The sequence below is a fragment of the Lampetra fluviatilis genome, chromosome 7 (genome assembly GCF_964198595.1).
Source record: "Lampetra fluviatilis chromosome 7, kcLamFluv1.1, whole genome shotgun sequence".
NCBI lineage: Eukaryota > Metazoa > Chordata > Hyperoartia > Petromyzontiformes > Petromyzontidae > Lampetra > Lampetra fluviatilis.
The window spans coordinates 5,989,506-6,007,095 of NC_136281.1; the positions used below are offsets into that span (position 1 = coordinate 5,989,506).

General features: G+C 44.9%; 1 protein-coding gene across 1 annotated transcript in view; it reads right to left on the bottom strand.

The window, feature by feature from the left end:
* The window catches only part of LOC144933486 (synaptosomal-associated protein 25-like), a 39,572-nt gene extending 31,805 nt beyond the window's left edge, over positions 1-7,767 (bottom strand). The window contains exon 1 of the mRNA XM_078858295.1: positions 7,686-7,767. The gene's annotated coding sequence lies outside the window, so the exon portion shown is untranslated. The remainder of the gene's footprint in view (positions 1-7,685) is intronic.
* Positions 7,768-17,590: the final 9,823 nt, after the last annotated feature.

The window sequence follows — 17,590 nt, forward strand, 5'->3', positions numbered from 1 at the left end:
TGCTGTATAGATATTTTGGTCTAAATGAACTGGAAATTATCATTTAACCAGTGCAAGAGTAAATCCCAGCTCTCACTGACAGATTGTGAGGGCTCCCATTTCGCCAAGAGAAAACTGCGTTTGCATGAAAATAATGTTGGGCTTTGAACTCCGTATGGGTTCACATGACTGCAAAGCTTGCGAGTGAGGCTAAAAAAAAATCACGTAGTATGCTGCAAGATGAGACATGCCAGCATGCCTATCAATCTGTCAAACAACTATGCATCTGAATAAAAGAGTTAACGTATTTATGAATAAGTTCAACTGTTAATTGTAGATCATTAGACCTCCTTAGCCAGTACCAAAAAATAATAATAGGGTTTTCCCCTTTTTTCTGGCAACAAAACTGAAACCTTTTTACAAGGATTCGTGTCTGCATTAACCACAATATTTGCAGTCAAAATGCAAACAAAAAGACACTCTTATAATATATACATTGTCCTTTAAACTACATTTGGTCCACACCAAGAGACGGCTTTCTTTTGAGCCTCGACCCAATTGGTGCTCGACCAGAGGACGCCAGAATGCGTACAGCTCAAAGACATTGCACTATCAAAGTAATGAGGGCTCGGGGTGAGCATCTACATCATTAGACCTCCTTTGCCAGTACCAGAATATAATAATAGGGTTTCAGTTTTGTTGCCAGAAAAAAGGGGAAAACCCCTATTATTATGTTAATTGTAGATTGCAGTTTTGTGCACAATATTTTCCAAAGCTTTCAAAGGTTCTGAAACCAACCGAAGTGCTACTTGTAGCCAATAAAGATTGCAACGTGCCCACTGATGTGTTACAGTATTCAATTGCTACACAAATTAATCAATTAATGTTGGGAAGGAAGTGCGACGCAAGTGGAACACCGAGCAGACAGATTTGGCGTCATGAGTTTGATTACTCACGAGCACAATGTGGGGATTAAAAATACCCCCTGATTTTGTTATTGTGCCACTGCATCGGTTGGGAGAAGTCTGAGCCCTGTGATCAGATGTACAGTACAGTAATCTTTGTAGCACAGAAATGGCTTTTGCAAATTGTCTGGGGTCAAAGTGGTTCAAATTTAAATCCCGCAACAAGTGGAATTAATAAATGCAGTTGATCATAATCGTTCATGTTGGTATATTTGGGCTGATGGATGTTATTATACAGTAGAGATATACATGGTGAAGACGTTATTGTGTGTCCTCATTATCCATGTCACCATACCATAAGTTAACAGGAGTCCTCGTGGATTATAAAAGCAGTCACAGTAGAAGTGTAGGACTCTTACTGACGCGACAACTTCTTTGTCTTTCTCGTTCCTTTCATTCCGCATACAGTTCACATCTCCGACAGCATCACTCAATGTACCTCCATACTCTTCAATGCACAACTCTCCATCTCTCTCTCTCCACCAAGGTCCGTTACTCCGCTTCTCCACTACGCTCTACTCGCTCCGTCCTTGCTACTCTGTCCGTACTCTCTATATCCACTACTACCGTATACTGTATTCTCCTTGTCCACTGCTACCTTATACTATACACTCTTGTCCACTGCTACCTTATACTATACACTCTTGTCCACTGCTACCTTATACTATACACTCTTGTCCACTGCTACCTTATACTATACACTCTTGTCCACTGCTACCTTATACTATACACTCTTGTCCACTGCTACCTTATACTATACACTCTTGTCCACTGCTACCCTATACTATACACTCTTGTCCACTGCTACCTTATACTATACACTCTTGTCCACTGCTACCCTATACTATACACTCTTGTCCACTGCTACCCTATACTATACACTCTTGTCCACTGCTACCCTATACTATACACTCTTATCCACTGCTACCTTATACTATATACTCTTGTCCCAGGCACCAACTCCAACGCTCACTCCAACTGCGACTCCAACACTAACAATCACCCCCGTATCTCCATACGCTCACTGCCTTTATCCCCGAACCAATCAGCCCCAATTAATTATGTCATCCCCCGCTTCACTACTCGCCCCCAGGCCCCCAACCTCACGTGATCCTGTTATCGTAGCCACCCCGGCGCCAGTCATTAACCACTCACCCTTTCAACCAATCACCGGCCTGCATCCTCAGTTACCCTTAACACCTGTGGCATCTCTTAATGACCTCACCCCTTAATTGGCACAACAACAACTGTATATCCTCAGTTGCCCCCACTGTCCGCTGCACGCTCGCATCGCAACCAAACACGTGGCACGTGTCATTTAAAGTCCTGCAGAAGTACTGATTATGTATCCTCAGGTACTTGCATCTCTATTTCCATTAAATGTGTCAGCTCGCAAACCTATTCCCTTAATTAGTGAACAGCGTTATGCAGTTTTGATGAGATACTGATGTAATCCAACACTGTGGTAAATATAATAACATCTTTGATTTAAAACGGCACATGCACCATTATCTTCTTCTCGTTGGATATCATACAAATATTACACAAGAGGCAATCATAATGTCATAATATGCATGTCAATCAGTGTCTTGCCATGCTAGAGTCCATATAGCTTTTGCACATGAGCTGATCACATCATTCACATTTACACGGATGGTTGTCCTCTTGGCAGTATTCTCTCCATTGGATGCCATTGCCACCAGTGTTATTGTCTGGCTCGAACCCACTTACTTCCCGTGACAGTCAATAACAATGTCGCACCTCCAATTGTCACAGTTGACTCCGTACGATGTGCAAAGAAGTTCAACATATATACATCACCAAATCGGGTACGTTCTCGAATCCATGCGCTCTTGTTTCTGTATCTCTGTTTGATGTGATGCGTGATTGCAACATCTCACTTCAGTCACATTGCCATGTGTGCCATCGATGAGATCCATCGCATCGATGGCTCAGCCCACACACGGTGTCTGTGTAATTCCAAGCGTGCATCTCTCCACACACCTATACATACTCTTTACCTTTTGTTGCATTTTCTGAATTAATCATCATATTTCTGATCTCCATGTTATAGCAGTTAATATTCCCCAATTTAAAAATTGTCTTCTTTACACACATTGGTATGTTGTTTTTCCTTTTCGAATACAATTTTTTAAAAACACATCCTGCTCTCAAGCATCTGTCTATTGTCATCGTTTTGAAATCCAATCTGCCCGTCTGTAATTCTCCGAGACAAACATATTCTGTTCTATTCTCCAGTAGTATCCCTCGAGCAACTATTTTGCTCTGTCGTGGACTCACATTGTCTCACGGATTTGTGTTCATTTTCATGTTCCTAAATACTTTACGCATTTGGTCGTTATATTTGGTTTTATTGGTAATTTCTTTGAATGTAAGTTGTGATCTAAAACAAAAAAAAATCGTCCAATTTGCAAAACATCCAGCTTTTATGTTCTACTTCTAAATGGCATTCTGGGTATTGTGTCATTACATTTTTTTTATTGTTCAATTCATATTCTTTGGTTCTTTCAGTAAAGTCACGTAGATAGAAAAAAACATAAAAAGTGAATTTTAAAAAAACCACGACGTTTTGATCGCAACACAAGCGGTCGTCATCAGGAATAGGGGGGTTAGCCTCTAAAGGCAAACTTTTTTTAAAGGTTTAAAATGGGCGTAGCCTAAGTGTCAGCTGCATGGGCGGGGCAGCTAATGTTAATGTAAGTGATGGTATTAGTGGGCAACGACAGTGCTGGTGGTGGGTTTCCACCAATTAAAGTGCTGCCAGGTAATCATTGCACCTCGCTATACACAATCACACTGCTGACAGTGTAAGTTGCTGTTAGAGGTGATGGTAGTGTAGTGTATGTAAATACTGAGGCGCACACCCTATTGGTTGAGGCAACGCGTTTCATAAACAACCTCACTGATCACTGAGTTCTACAGTTAAGTGTGGCTATACTGTTCCTAGACTGTTCGCTATGAGTGTGTGAGTTAGCTGAACGAACGGGCCAGCCAGCACATACGCTGCCTGACCCACGATCCTCAGCTAAATCTCTACGGCGAACGAGGAGCGAAGAGCCAAGAGCGAAGAACCAAGAGCCAAGACCGAAGAGCGACGACCCCTTGAGTTGATCCCCATGCATAAGCCCCGAATCACCCCGGCGCTCCTCCCTTTATCTATTGGCCCCTGCCCCACCCCTTATTGTATCAAGGACGGTGCCCCCGCTTCCAGCGACGTGTCTTGTACTCCTCCAATCGAGACACCGCTTTAGGTCACATGCCATTGACTCTTCAAATCGAGGCCCACTTCCGGTCACATGCCCTTTGCTCGTCCAATCGGGCACCGTTTCCGGTCACGTGCCCTTAGCTCGTCCAGTCGAAGCCCGCTTCCGGTCACGTGCCCTTAGCTCGTCCAATTGGGGCAACTGGCGCTATGGTACAGTGACAGTCTATGTCACTACAGTAGTAGTGGGTAATGATGGTACTGGTGGTGGGCTTCCACCAATAAAGGGCTACTGCTAGTGGTGATGGTAGTAGTGGGCAGTGATGGTGCTGGTGGTGGGCTTGCACCAATTAAAGGGCTGCCAGGTCTAAAATGGAAACATGACAGCCAATTATGACTTGAAATGGTTGGTAATGTCCTTCCAGTGATTGCTGAGTTTGTACCCATCTTCTCAGTTGAAATTGTGTCTATGTCTGTATATATGGATGGCTTCATGAACGAATCTCTTTTGATAGCCAGTGGGTTTGCAAAGTACCTTCATCTTAGAGAAATACATTTCATGTGAGCCAGCCATATTTAAATAATGATCAGCCACGGCAGAAGTATTGGTCCTACCGTGTTTCAAATCTGCCTTATGCTCACGAACACGGTCCGAGTCATGTTGCTTAGTTTATCCAATATAACTGCTGCCGCAGACACAGCTTAGTTTGTAGACGTCGGGATATTGCATGTCAGGGCTCTTGTCCTTCACAGATGGGATCAGATCATGAATTTTAGGTACTGTGTTAAATCGGACCTGGATCTTGTGTTTGTTCATGATTTGGGAAATATTTTTGGTTACCCCTGCTATGTATGGCAAGGTGGTGGTTTTTATCGGATCCTCAGATGGCTCCTTCCTCACGGTTTTGGTGATGGCTTTGCGGATTTTGTAGTCAGAGTATTCATTCACCTCGAGAGTTTGGTGTACGTGTTTGAGTTCACTGGTTAAGTGTTCATGGTCGGAGATATATTGAGCTTTATGGTGTAGAGTTTGATGAGGGAATTCTTCTGGGATGGATGGTGGTGGGAGTCAGGTTTTAGGTAGGCATCAGTATGGGTTGCTTTCCTGTAGAAAGAATGGCTCATTGAGCCATCTGGTCTCTTTTTTATTATGACATCCAAGAAAGGTAACTTGCCATCCTTTTCTACCTCCATGGTGAATTTGATGGCTGTGTGTATGGAATTGGTGTGGTTGAGGAATTGATTCAGAGCCAGTCGGCCATGTGACCTGATGACAACCCTGTCATCCACGTACCTCTTCCACAAGGACGGGCGTAGAGTGGATGCCTGGATGGCGTCCGCCTCAAAATTTTCCATGATAACATTGGCTACAACGGGAGATAAGGGAGAAACCATTGGGGTGCCTTCCACCTGGAATGGAACATTGTAGAATGTTCCATTCCAGGTGAAGTATGTATTGGTAAGGCGGTATCTCACCAAGGCCGGTACATCAGCATTCAATCCTTGTTGGACCAAAACTTCAATGATTGCAATGGTATCGGGCACAGGAACTTTGGTGAACAAAGAAACTACATCAAAACTAACGAGCAAATCACCTGGGGACAGTGAGATGTCCTTAATTGACGATACCAGGTGAGCTGAGTTAAGTACAGAAGAGGTGGTCTTACCAGTGAATGGCTGTAAGGTCTCAGACAGATATCGGGCCTGTTTGTAGGTGAGTGAGCGAATGGTGGAGACGTTGGGACGAAGGGGTGTACCTTCTTTATGGATTTTTGGTAAGCCATATAATCTGGGTGGTCTAGCAGCAGAAGGTTTTAAGGAAACCCGTTTGTTCTGTTCAATGAATGAAGCTGTGTGCCAATCATCCGACTATAATGTAACTCGTGAAAATGCACCACGCAGTCCATTACTCGATTATGTGCGAACCACAGACCGTTAAGTTTTGTTTTATAAATAAAAGTTTACGTTGCTGATGAGAATAATAATACGTTTTCAGCTGGAAATTGTGCATTACTCATGTGTATGTAAACATTTAAAGCACAGAATATAATTTCGTTGAAATTAAATTATTAAAATATCCTCCAGTGGTTGTGAATGTTGCGCAAAAGAAAAACGCTTATCCCACATTTGACTTTCACATTTTCAATGGCCTCTTCTTTGGTGTCACAATTCAACAATCGGCAAACGGACAACCCTGAGAAATGACTCACGTAACATTCCAAAGTACCGATGTTCCTTGCATCAGATCACAGAGTCCAGCCGTGAGCCTTGTTTTCGACTCAAATGACATTTGTCTAGAATGCTCATAAACCGATTTGCTATTCTGAAGGCTCAATCTCTGCTTGGCCTTATTCTGACACACTTCAGTTCACTCAATCTACATGCACACTCGTTGATCCACTGCGATGGCAAATGCAACGTGTAGGATTACATTGAGAAGCCACACTAAAATTAAATCTCGGTAGAAATCATTTGGCCAGGCGCAATTGAGAAATTAGTTCCAAGACGGGTCAGACGTCATGGAGTGAAATGCGTAAAATTTACGTTTAAAAATACTTTTTTTAAGCGAAAACAATTTGGTTTATATGGCGTATAAATGTGACCGCTATCTGAAGACGCTGTAATTGTATTGGTAGACATAACCAGAACATAGTCAAGAATTATTTCAATTAAACATAGTGGTGTATGAGTTAGCAAATGTTTACCTAATCTACTCCTATGTGTACTGCTGCACCATTAAAACCGTACAGACATCCTTGACTTCATCACCACTCACCAGCTCAGCAACAATTACACACATTTAGTCTATTCTAGACTTCTTGGTCGAGGAAGGGTTTAAGGTGGAGAAGCCTATTAGGGGAAAACTAGAAATATACAGAAGAACGTTTCACTTCGGTAACTGCTTTGGAGGCCATACACGCTAATTGCCTTTCAAAGCACAATCAGCTCTTCACGTTGCAGGCATTAGCACAAGCTCAGGGTTGAGTCACCAATCCACCCACACACTGTTGCACGCGCAAGCCTCACGAGCTACATCATTATTGCACCGCAGCGTCCTAAAGGCTATAACAGTTAAATAACCTTCCCTCTATCATTTTTATTCTCGATTTAGCGTCACTTTCTCCACGGCTGTTAATGCTACGGCGTTTGCGATCACACGTTGCAATCCTACGTACATTTCAATGTAAAAAAAACATTCGTTAATAACAGCATAATCACAGCTTATATAGCGCCTTTCATACAATCTCAAGGCTCTTGAGATTTCTTATTCATTGATTATGCTTATTCACCACTGCCTTCGCAGCAGCAGCATCACCAAATAATTTGTTTAATCGAAAAGAGTATAATTAGTTATCTCTTCTCCAACAAAATGGTCACAGGAGCATGTGCAAATAAAGAAAGAAAATCGCACGATTTACTGACGTTAACACATCCACCGTTAATTGAGAAAATTGGTCGCCGATAATAATTATTATCACCATCATCATGTGTCGAATGGGAGTGCAACGGGCACTTACCCGGTTAGCACGCGAAGCTTGCTCCAGCAGGAGGGCACTACAGAGCCAGCAGCAGCTGGCAGCAGCGTGTGCAGAGTGGGGGAGCAGAGCGAGCGAGGGACGTGTACGGGGGGGGGGATGAGCGTTCTCATATTGGCGGCGTTGCGTGTTGGGGGGTGGTAGCGTAGAGTTTTTTTTTGGCTGACCATAGAACAAAGTCGGTCACTGCATCGCGCCCTTTCAGATGCGTTTCTGCGGCCGTCTGGAACGCTCTGCCACATCAGTAAATGCATTAGCAACCTATTGTCACGAGAGTGACACAATGTGACACGATGTGTCACCGTCAGAAATGTTAACCTGAGGAAGTATAAATTTAAGAATTGGAGAAGGATTTCTCATCGTCGGCCGACAATTCCATGTCATCCAAACATATCTCATCATGGCCGAGGAACATTGTGATGCGGGTATTACAGTTGCCAAAGTGATTTCTCAACCTGAGTGTGAATAATTTATATAAATACCATTCTCATGAGCTGGGCAGTTGGCTCAGAGGTTCCAGCATTGAGTGGCAATAGAGAGACCATAGGTTTGAATTAGGGCCGCCACCTGTGATGAAAACTGGGTTCCCAAGTGTAGAGAGCTGATCGACTTAGCTGGGTCACTAATGATTGCACAAAAAATATCATGTGAAAATGTTGCTGCATTCTGGCTTTCAGAATAAGACAAAAATATCGTGTGAATATAAATAAAAGCAATTATTTCACCATCCTGGGAGATTTTCGAATCGATGTTGAGCCTCATGATGATGCAGGGCATATAATTGTGGGAAAATAAGTTAAAGTACATATATTATTTTACAAGACAGTTTTTCATAATGTTCGAAGGATGCATTGTCCCTGCAAGACCCATGATTATGCTGAATCCTGGGCGATAGCAACAATAATCTGTTAGTAACTGCACAATTGTAGGCGTTTCTGATAATGTGTAGTTAATTTGAGCAACAATGCACAATATATTAGTCGCCATGTATACATGGGAGTATATAATGTATATTTTACTATTTAAAAATGACTTTTTTCCGAAAATTATTGGAGCTTTTTTCTCTCGCAGAATTTCAGTTAATTGTACATCCTGTTATTGTACATAATTTCAGTATATATATATTTTTGCATTACTATGAAACAGATGGAATTTGCCTTAAGACACACGACTGACACTTATTCGCGATTCCAAATCTCTGACAAAATTGCAGAATTCCAATAACCCATTGGTCGCACTGGGGATTGAGGGCAAATGCACGAGATATATTATCCATTAGAATGTGATTCAGAATTGCCTCAGGCCTGGGAGTCTCAATACGTATGTAATTGCTTGCTGTAAACATTAAATATTTACCAGAACCTAGTCCATTGTGGTTGTTATTTATCCATTTACATCACTATATACACTGCTGTAGGCGGACTGAAAAATCACGACATTAATTCGGATTTCATGAAAATCGTATGTTAGTGCTCTTATTTGGACGGCAATACTTTTATCTTCCACCACCCTCAATAGCAAATCACCCACTCTCTCTCTGCAGTGCAACATAACACGTTGTTTTCTATTGTTCCTTCATTCTCTGATTTGCTATGAAAATGTTTACTAGGATGTAAAAGTAAAGTGGCATTACACAAACGAGCTGCGTTTGGCAGCACAGCATGAACGATAAAGGGATGGTGCGCCAGCAATGTAGCCTTGATGTAAGATACGATTCAAGGGTCTGTTGCAAATACTGTTCACAAATACATAAATTGACACAAAACTTGTCTGTAAGAATATAAAGAAAATACAAGAGCACCAACTTCATTATGGAAATGTATTCCCAACAAAATATATAAATTTGTGACTGTATCCACATGGTCAGAATATTTTATAAACGTTAAATGAGCTCAAGCAGTAGCTCACTAAACAATGTACCTGGTGAGCTGACCATGGATAACCTCATTGGTAAATTATTTCTCAACTAGGTGCTGGTACCCCCTACAACAACCCGCACTGACCAGCGAGGCAAAGTATGGTCAAACAATCCCCATGATTGATGCGGCATGGGGAGGCTTTACCCCAGCAGTGGATTGATAAAGGGCTGTACGTTGATATTTTATTCTCATAACTGAGCTAAGTAATTCAAGGCATGTGTAGTGACATCGGGGATGTCACTGTATGGTGCCGGCCCAGGAGGGCCATGGCGTGCGATGCACCATCATCGTGTACACCCCATAGGCGGGTGTAGTACCAGCCCTAGCGGGGCTTGGTGAGTGCTGGGATAGCGCAGGCACCACGCAGAGCGTGGAGAGCGGGCTACCACAAGGGGGAGCGAGAGAGTGTCAGCCCAGGGACAGGGTTGCCCAGGGCCATAGCACTCTGGTTGACCTCGTAGACACGTGATCTGGAGTGTCCACAGAGAAGGCCCCATGTGGGGGGGCTAGGGAGTGATCACGTGTCCAGGGAGAGCTCTCGAGGGGGATCGAGAATAAGCTAGAACGCTCGAGAAGGCGGGCGGGGCCGAGGTTGGAGCGGCCACGACCCGGTAGGATATAAGGTGGGTCCATGAGAGAGACCGGGGTCGCTGCATTCTACAAGCTGGAAGCTCTATGTCCTACGAGGCATCAACACATGGTCGGGGGCCCGAGTGAGGGTCAGACCATTCGTAGCTGTAACTCCTACATATAGAGTAGTTAGCTGGGTGGTCACCACCCTAGGCTGTATCTGGTGAAGGGGCAGTTACCCCTTTGTGTTGGCAGGTTGATGTTACGATAAATGTGTTGCCTCTAAAGAACAACGTCTCCGAGTCAGTTGGCCTCACTACAACTGGTAACGGAAGTGGCCAACATGCTTGTTTATACAGTTAGCTGTAGACTATGTCTACGCGTTGCAGACCACGTACCAGGATGTCGGACGGCGAGGACCTCGTGCCGCCTACAGCTTTGGAGGATGAGCTGGAGACGCTGCCAGTGGAGCAGGGCACCATTCGGGCACTCGACGCTTTGCCGTCGGTGGAGGCGATCCTACGGGAGGTGCACGATCGCCTCGCAGTGCTCCTCCACGCTGCGACTTCACTCCACGCAGAGTTCTGTCTAGGCCTCGGCAAGGTAAAGTAATTTACCCTTTTTACTGGGTAAAAGGGTAAAGGTAAAGGGTAAAGGTGTCGACCATGCCAAGGGGTAAGGTAATGGTAAAGGTAGCGCAAAGTATTACCTGGTAAATATCTTGAAAAGCTACGTGGCGCAGTCCGTGGCCTCCATTTTAAATTGCGATCATTGATGTCGGACGAGATGGAGATGGACCAGGTCCTTGAGGTAGAGGATGAGGTCGAGGATGCCAGCAACGCCATTTTTGGGGTCGCTGCGAACAGCAATCGAAAGAGGCAGCGGCATGCGTTCCCGTAGGAGCACACGCACGATTGGATGGAGGGTGATCCCCATGTGCAGCAAGGAAGTGGCAGTGCGTGCACTAATGCAAGTGGTTTTCCTCCCACACGAACACGTCGGGGTAGAAAGCCCACCTCAAAAAGCACAACGTGCTTGCCCCAGGCAGCGAGGTCGGGACGTCGGCGTCGGCGAGACGCCTAATACAGCTGGCCAGCAATCTTGGATCGCCTCCTGGTAATGTTTGAGAACTCGGTGGTTGATTTTGTTATCCAAGGTGCAATCTCTTTGCGAGCCGCCGGCAGCGACAAGTTCAAGACCTTTGTCCACACATTGATGCAGGGATATGAAGGCCCGTCGACCCGCACCATCATTCGCAGGACTGTTGAGCATCACGCCATCATGCTGCCCATCGTCGGGGAATTCTTCTCCAACCTGGACGTCACCATCTTGCTCACCATTGACGGTTGGTCGAACTGCAACCTGAAGGGATTTTGGATGGTCACGGTGCACTGGATCGACACCAAATCTGGTGCATCGAAATCCATGCTGCTGACGATCCTCAATGTGCAGTCCGGAAGGGGTGTCGGCAAGCGCATTGGCACCACTCTGTTTGAGCACCTCCAAAGCCTTGGGCACAATGTCTCGACCAAGCTGCTCGTTGTCACCAGCAACAATGGCTCCGATACGATCAGTGCTGTCAAGACGTTCGCCCTGGTCAACGCGGACGCTGTGCAGATCATTCGGTCCAGATCAGCGTCGTCCAAGTTCTCAAACTGATCAAGTCGACCAACGCCAAACTGCGCAAGGCACTCGTCAATATCAGGTGAGGTCATCCGGCAGTCGTACCGCCGCGAGGCTGAGATTGCCAAGCTCGCCAGTAAGGAGCTGACGCACCAGCACTCGCCGACCAGGTGGAATTGGACGTTTGACATGGGCGATGACGCCATCAAAAAGCATGCCCACTGGACATTATCATGGCGCGCTTCCAGGATGTGATCGGCGTCGGAGCTTTCTTTGAACAACAGCCTTCAAGCAGCGGTTCCTCATGAACGCCGGCTTGGCGGGGTGGACAGAGATGGAGGCGCTGCGGGCGCTACCTGCCGCCCTCGATGATGACGCCCTTGCAGCATTTCTCGCCATCCTGCCGCCGGAGAGGTCCACCCTCACTCAGGCTTTCAACCGGATGACGTCTATTTACAAGCCTCCGGCGAACGCGGGCCACAAATTCGCCACGCGACGGAAGGGGGAGGACGAGTCGGCCCTCGCCTTCCGTAGCGCGCTTTTGGCGCTCGCAAAAGCCGCCTTCCCGGAGATGGACCACGATGGCATTAACACGTTGGTCCTGGAGAGATTGCTAGCCTTCGTGGAAACCCTCCACATCATTCTTCCAGCTGAAGATGATATCTCGTTAACTGCATCCGAGCCCAGCTACTTCTACAATGGGACAGGGTCTAGGTGACGTGTGCCATTTCCCGCATGGAACCGGGGCCGCCTGATGGAACAGAGCCCCTTTTTGCATGTGCGTTGACTCAGGGTGGAGATGACTGGCGTGGCGATGGCACGCAGCGGACGGTCGAGCAGCGGTGGCCAAGGTCGTCATCTCACTCCGGAGGCGGCCGTGTCACCTGCTACAATTGCAGCCTGCCAGGGCACGTGTCATCAGGCTGCCGTGTACCACGACGGCGCCTCCCAGCATCACCGCCATCCTACACTTCCCTACACCCTGAGGCGAGTTGCAACGTACTCCACACTCGACCATTGGCCTCACCTCACCCATCGAGGCATTTTGATTCGTGGCCCAATCGCGCATCGGTACGGGGGAGTCCGAAGCGTCATCATGAGGTTCGTCAGCTCCGACCGGATTAGTGGTCGGAGCTGGCCCATCGAGTGGTGGCTGCAGCCGCGGGTTCATCAACCGTGCTTGGGTCCATTGAGGGTGTGGAAATAAGGATGCTAGTTGACACGGGTGCGTCAGCAGCTATCATTTCGGAGCTGATTTTCAATATTTTGCCCCCTAAGTGTCGGGTTCTAGACCCTGTCGATGTGCCGTGTTTCGCCGCTGACGGCGGCTCATTGGGCATCATTGGTCGGATAACGGCCGAGGTGTGCATCGCTGACGTTAAATTATCGGGACACATTCTTGTCTCCATGTTTACTTAGAACTGATTTCCTTTGTAGGATGCCGTTGGAAATCTGCATTGACCGCGGCTGCTTGGAATTGCCATCCGGATGTTGTGTGGCATTTTTGCCTTCCCCTACTTGGTTGTGTGCGGCCAACGCTACGGTGCAGATGTTTGTTCCCCTCCGCTTGAGGAAGCCGCTCGATTTGGGTGCTACGGGGTACGCAATTTTATCTCATATGTTAGTGTCAAACGACCAGGAACCTTTTATTCAGGTTCTTAATGCTGGGTTGGATACCACAGTGACCCAGGAGGGTATGGTGTTGGCTCAGGCGTCACCGGCACGTCCGGAAGGGGGTGTCGTCGGGAATGTGGGTGCTGAGCCTTGCACGCGACAATCCCGGGGTGTGGATCATCCTTCTTGCCTGGAACCGGTTATTGCGCCGCACAAATTCATTTAATCTCCACATCGCTGGGGCCGAGTATCGAGTGTGTCTGGCGACCCGGGGTGTGTGCCCATGGCAGTTGGTCCCGGGCGAAGCGATTCTGTGCCGCTCCCAAGTGCTGCCCGACTGATGTCTCCTGCGCGGCTGCGCATGCCGGCTTCGTAGGCTTCGAACACGGAGGATTCGTCAACCCGGCCTACTGCTCACGGTGAGGAGCTTGGTTCGGTAAAATATTTACACATTCCCCCCGGGACCTCCATGGTGAGCGAGCTCACCTCCCCTGGGGGCCCTGCATCACGCACTCGCTCAAAGACTCGTTTTTCGTGATTCCCTTGCACACATGCTCCCACGCTGTCAGTTGCTTGTCGCACTCGCTGTGTTGTGACAGTTATTAGCTGATCCTGGCCGCCATTGAGCTCACGAGCGTTGTTACACGGTGAAGGTGGGAGGTGTGATGGAGAGGGGATCACGAGGGTTTACGCGTTTTTTTGATATTGCTTAATGATGCGGTGTTGTTATTATGGGTTCGTTGGTTTACACCCTTCTTCCTGTTGGTTTGTATATTTGTGGATAGTGTAATTTTTGTACAGGTGGGTTAGGGTATTTATTTTCGTTCTTGTGATTGTTGAGGCACACTGTGTTTTTTTCTTGCATTTCGATCATTTGTTCGTTTAGAGGGGGAGTTGACAGCCGGGATGGCTGAATGCTATGAAGAGGGGGGTGATGTAGTGACATCGGGGATGTCACTGTATGGTGCCGGCCCTGGAGGGCCGTGGCGTGCAATGCACCATCATCGCATACACCCCATACATATTTGCTTTAACGAAGCCTTAAAAGAGCTCCGATTAAATAAAGGTATTCAAATTCTGGCAGCTGATAAAGGCCGCACTACCATAGTGACGTCACAAGCTGATTATGATGATAAAATTAAGGATTTACTAGAGGAAAGTACCTACATTAAAATTAAACGAGATCCAACTAATACTTTAGAATGCAGATTCACATCATCACCCAGCTCAGAAATCCTCTCTTATCAAGACGCTCATACATCGGGCTAAAACAGTGTCAGATGGTGAAAGTCTAGTGAGAGAGAGTAAACATCTTAAAGAAGCACGACGACAGAATGGCTACAATAATGCTCAAATTAACAGAGCACTGAATGCCAAATCACGATTGCAAAGCAACTCTGCTGAAAGTGATTTGGAACAGTACACAAAATTCAAAAACTAGTATCTTCTACTAAAGACGAATTACCTAAATTATCAACAGAAGGTGTATATCAGATTAATTGCTTATGTGGCAGATGCTATATTGAACAGATGGGACGTAACATCAGCGTAAGACTAAAAGAACACCAAATAAATATTTAATTATCTCAAACAAAGCTGTCGGCAGTGGCAGAACATGCTTGTCAACAAGGATAATCAATACATTTTGATAACGTTGAAGTGTTGTGTAAAACGAATTATTACTGGCCAAGACTAATTAGATAATCCATTGAAATTGAGAGAAATACAAATAACTTTAATCGCTCTGACAGCTACAGGCTGGGTGCGGCCTGGACGCGTATTATTAAAATTCCTTATAGGGGAAACACATACTAATTAACTGATTTTCTAACGTAGAATATAATTACAATACCCCCCTCCCTCCCGCCACCTCTGATTTCTGCACCTTATTGGGTATAGTAATCGGGTTCCGTTATTAAATAATACACATTACAACGAATTACTAATCTACAACTGATTACTAATCATAACAATTAACTGATTACTAATCTATTATAAAATTACAATACCCCCCCTCTCCACCTCTGATCTCTGCACCTGATTGGGTTAAATGATGACGTCACCCTGCTGCTCTATTTAAGACCAGAAGCAGGTGGAGGACTTCACTCTTCTGGCAAATTGCCCGATGATGCTGGATGTAATTACCAGCGAAACGTCGTACTCAAAAATTGTAAATGTTGTGGATTCACTCTTCAACACACCGGTGGGCTAAAGTCGTTAACTATTTGTCTTTTGTCAACGTGACACCTTTTTTACTGATTGGCCGTTTCGGGTAGTGGAGGGTTGCAACACATTTATAAATAACGCGATCTAACCCAAAAAACCTTTATTATGAATAATATTGGTCGCGAAAGCCTACGTGTTAAATACCAATGCACGTAAACATTTTTACAGGAAAGGATATTTTTGTTAGTATAAAAGAGGGGCAATGTTTTTCATTTTTCGATGAGCATCGTGACAAGAAGGATAATAAATCGGAATTTAGAGGCACATATTACGTTACAAGGATGTCATAAACATACACCAGCCAATATAAGAAAATTGAATAATTCCAGTTACCAAAATGCCAATGAATATCACCACCATGTGTGCAAAAGTGCTGTCATGCCTCGGATACATATTTTGTGACCTTATCAGAAGCAGGGAATGAAATATCAAACGTGACAGCGTATACAGCACGAGAACAAATTTTAAGTGTTCGTTGGAAAATTCATTTGCATGAGGATGGCGATGCAATTCACCGTGACCTCGTGATTTTGTCAGCATTAACTCAACCAAGCACTCGCGATAGTTGTACTCGCACCCTTTTTATTCCGCTTACTCTTCCTGTAAGCCTGACTGAAAGAATAACACAGCTAGCTACGCGGTATCACAAAAATCTGCTGATTTGATCAGTCTTCTCTTGTCCCAAAGGCATCCTCACACCCTCCGTATTTACACGAGAGGTGGAACGCATTCACTGCAATGTTGAAAAATGAAATTAATTCTCATATCAATTGTGCTCCTGAATCACACAAGGGCGGGAGGGGGGGGGGTATTTCTCACACCCCTAATAGGAACACCCTTTAGTGGAGCGAAAAAAAAAGCCTGTTTAAATGCACGTCCACTTGTTTTCATTTAAATGTACTCATTCTTAACATTTCATTAGAGACGACTATAGTATTACAGTACTTGAATTTACACATTGCTGGCTTCAATGCAGACATAGGTGTCGCAATTGCACGAATGATACCTCTTTACAAAATTTAATTTGTGAAGATGGCACTGTTGTGCTATCTTTGACTTGAAATCAGCGTCGGAGCCCTCTCCGACATTAACATTAGCTGCCCCACCCATCTCTAAACTTTTATTAACAGCTTGCCCTCAGAGGCTAACCTCCCTGTTCCTGATGACGACCGTTTATGTTGCGATCGAAATGTTGTGATATTTTTTTATTCACTTTATTTTAATCTATATTATTTTATTGTTATTATTTTTTCTATCTACGTGACTTCAACGAAAGAACCATAGAATTTGAAATCACAACTCTCTACCTCGACACATTGAAATGTCTGCTTTTGAGCTACCCATAATGCTGACGTTTTCTGATGTCTCTCTAATGACCCACCCTGCAGCTGTACATTTTAAAATGAAAAGAAACAAAAAATATCCCTGAGCCCATTTGAGACATATTTATCAAACAAATATATGTGCATTCTTGCAAAATGCGTGACATGTTATTTTACAATACCATTTAAAAAAGAGGGAGCTAACTGCAGGAAGGCATTGGCCCCTCTGTGAATTGCTTGAAATGGCCACTCAAGAAATCCCATGCGGCCTATTTATGTTAAACATTTAATTTACAATGCCTCCAATTGCTGGTGGCATGACTGCTACTGTGTTAACTAATACAGCCAATTTGAGTCAATTTTAACCCCAAGTAATGAAAGTTTTTAGAATGGCAGTACAAATGTTAAATATAGAGTAAAATATTTACATTAAATATGCAGATTTTAGTCAGTGACAACGTGTTAATTATACCTACAGAACTAACATCAGATTTAATAATAATAAAAATTTATGTTCTTGAGAAAGCCTGGGTGAAGATGACCTATAGAAAATAATTAACTCGGCATTCAAAGGGGAAATGTGAACACAAATAGGAAATAGGAAACTAGGTAG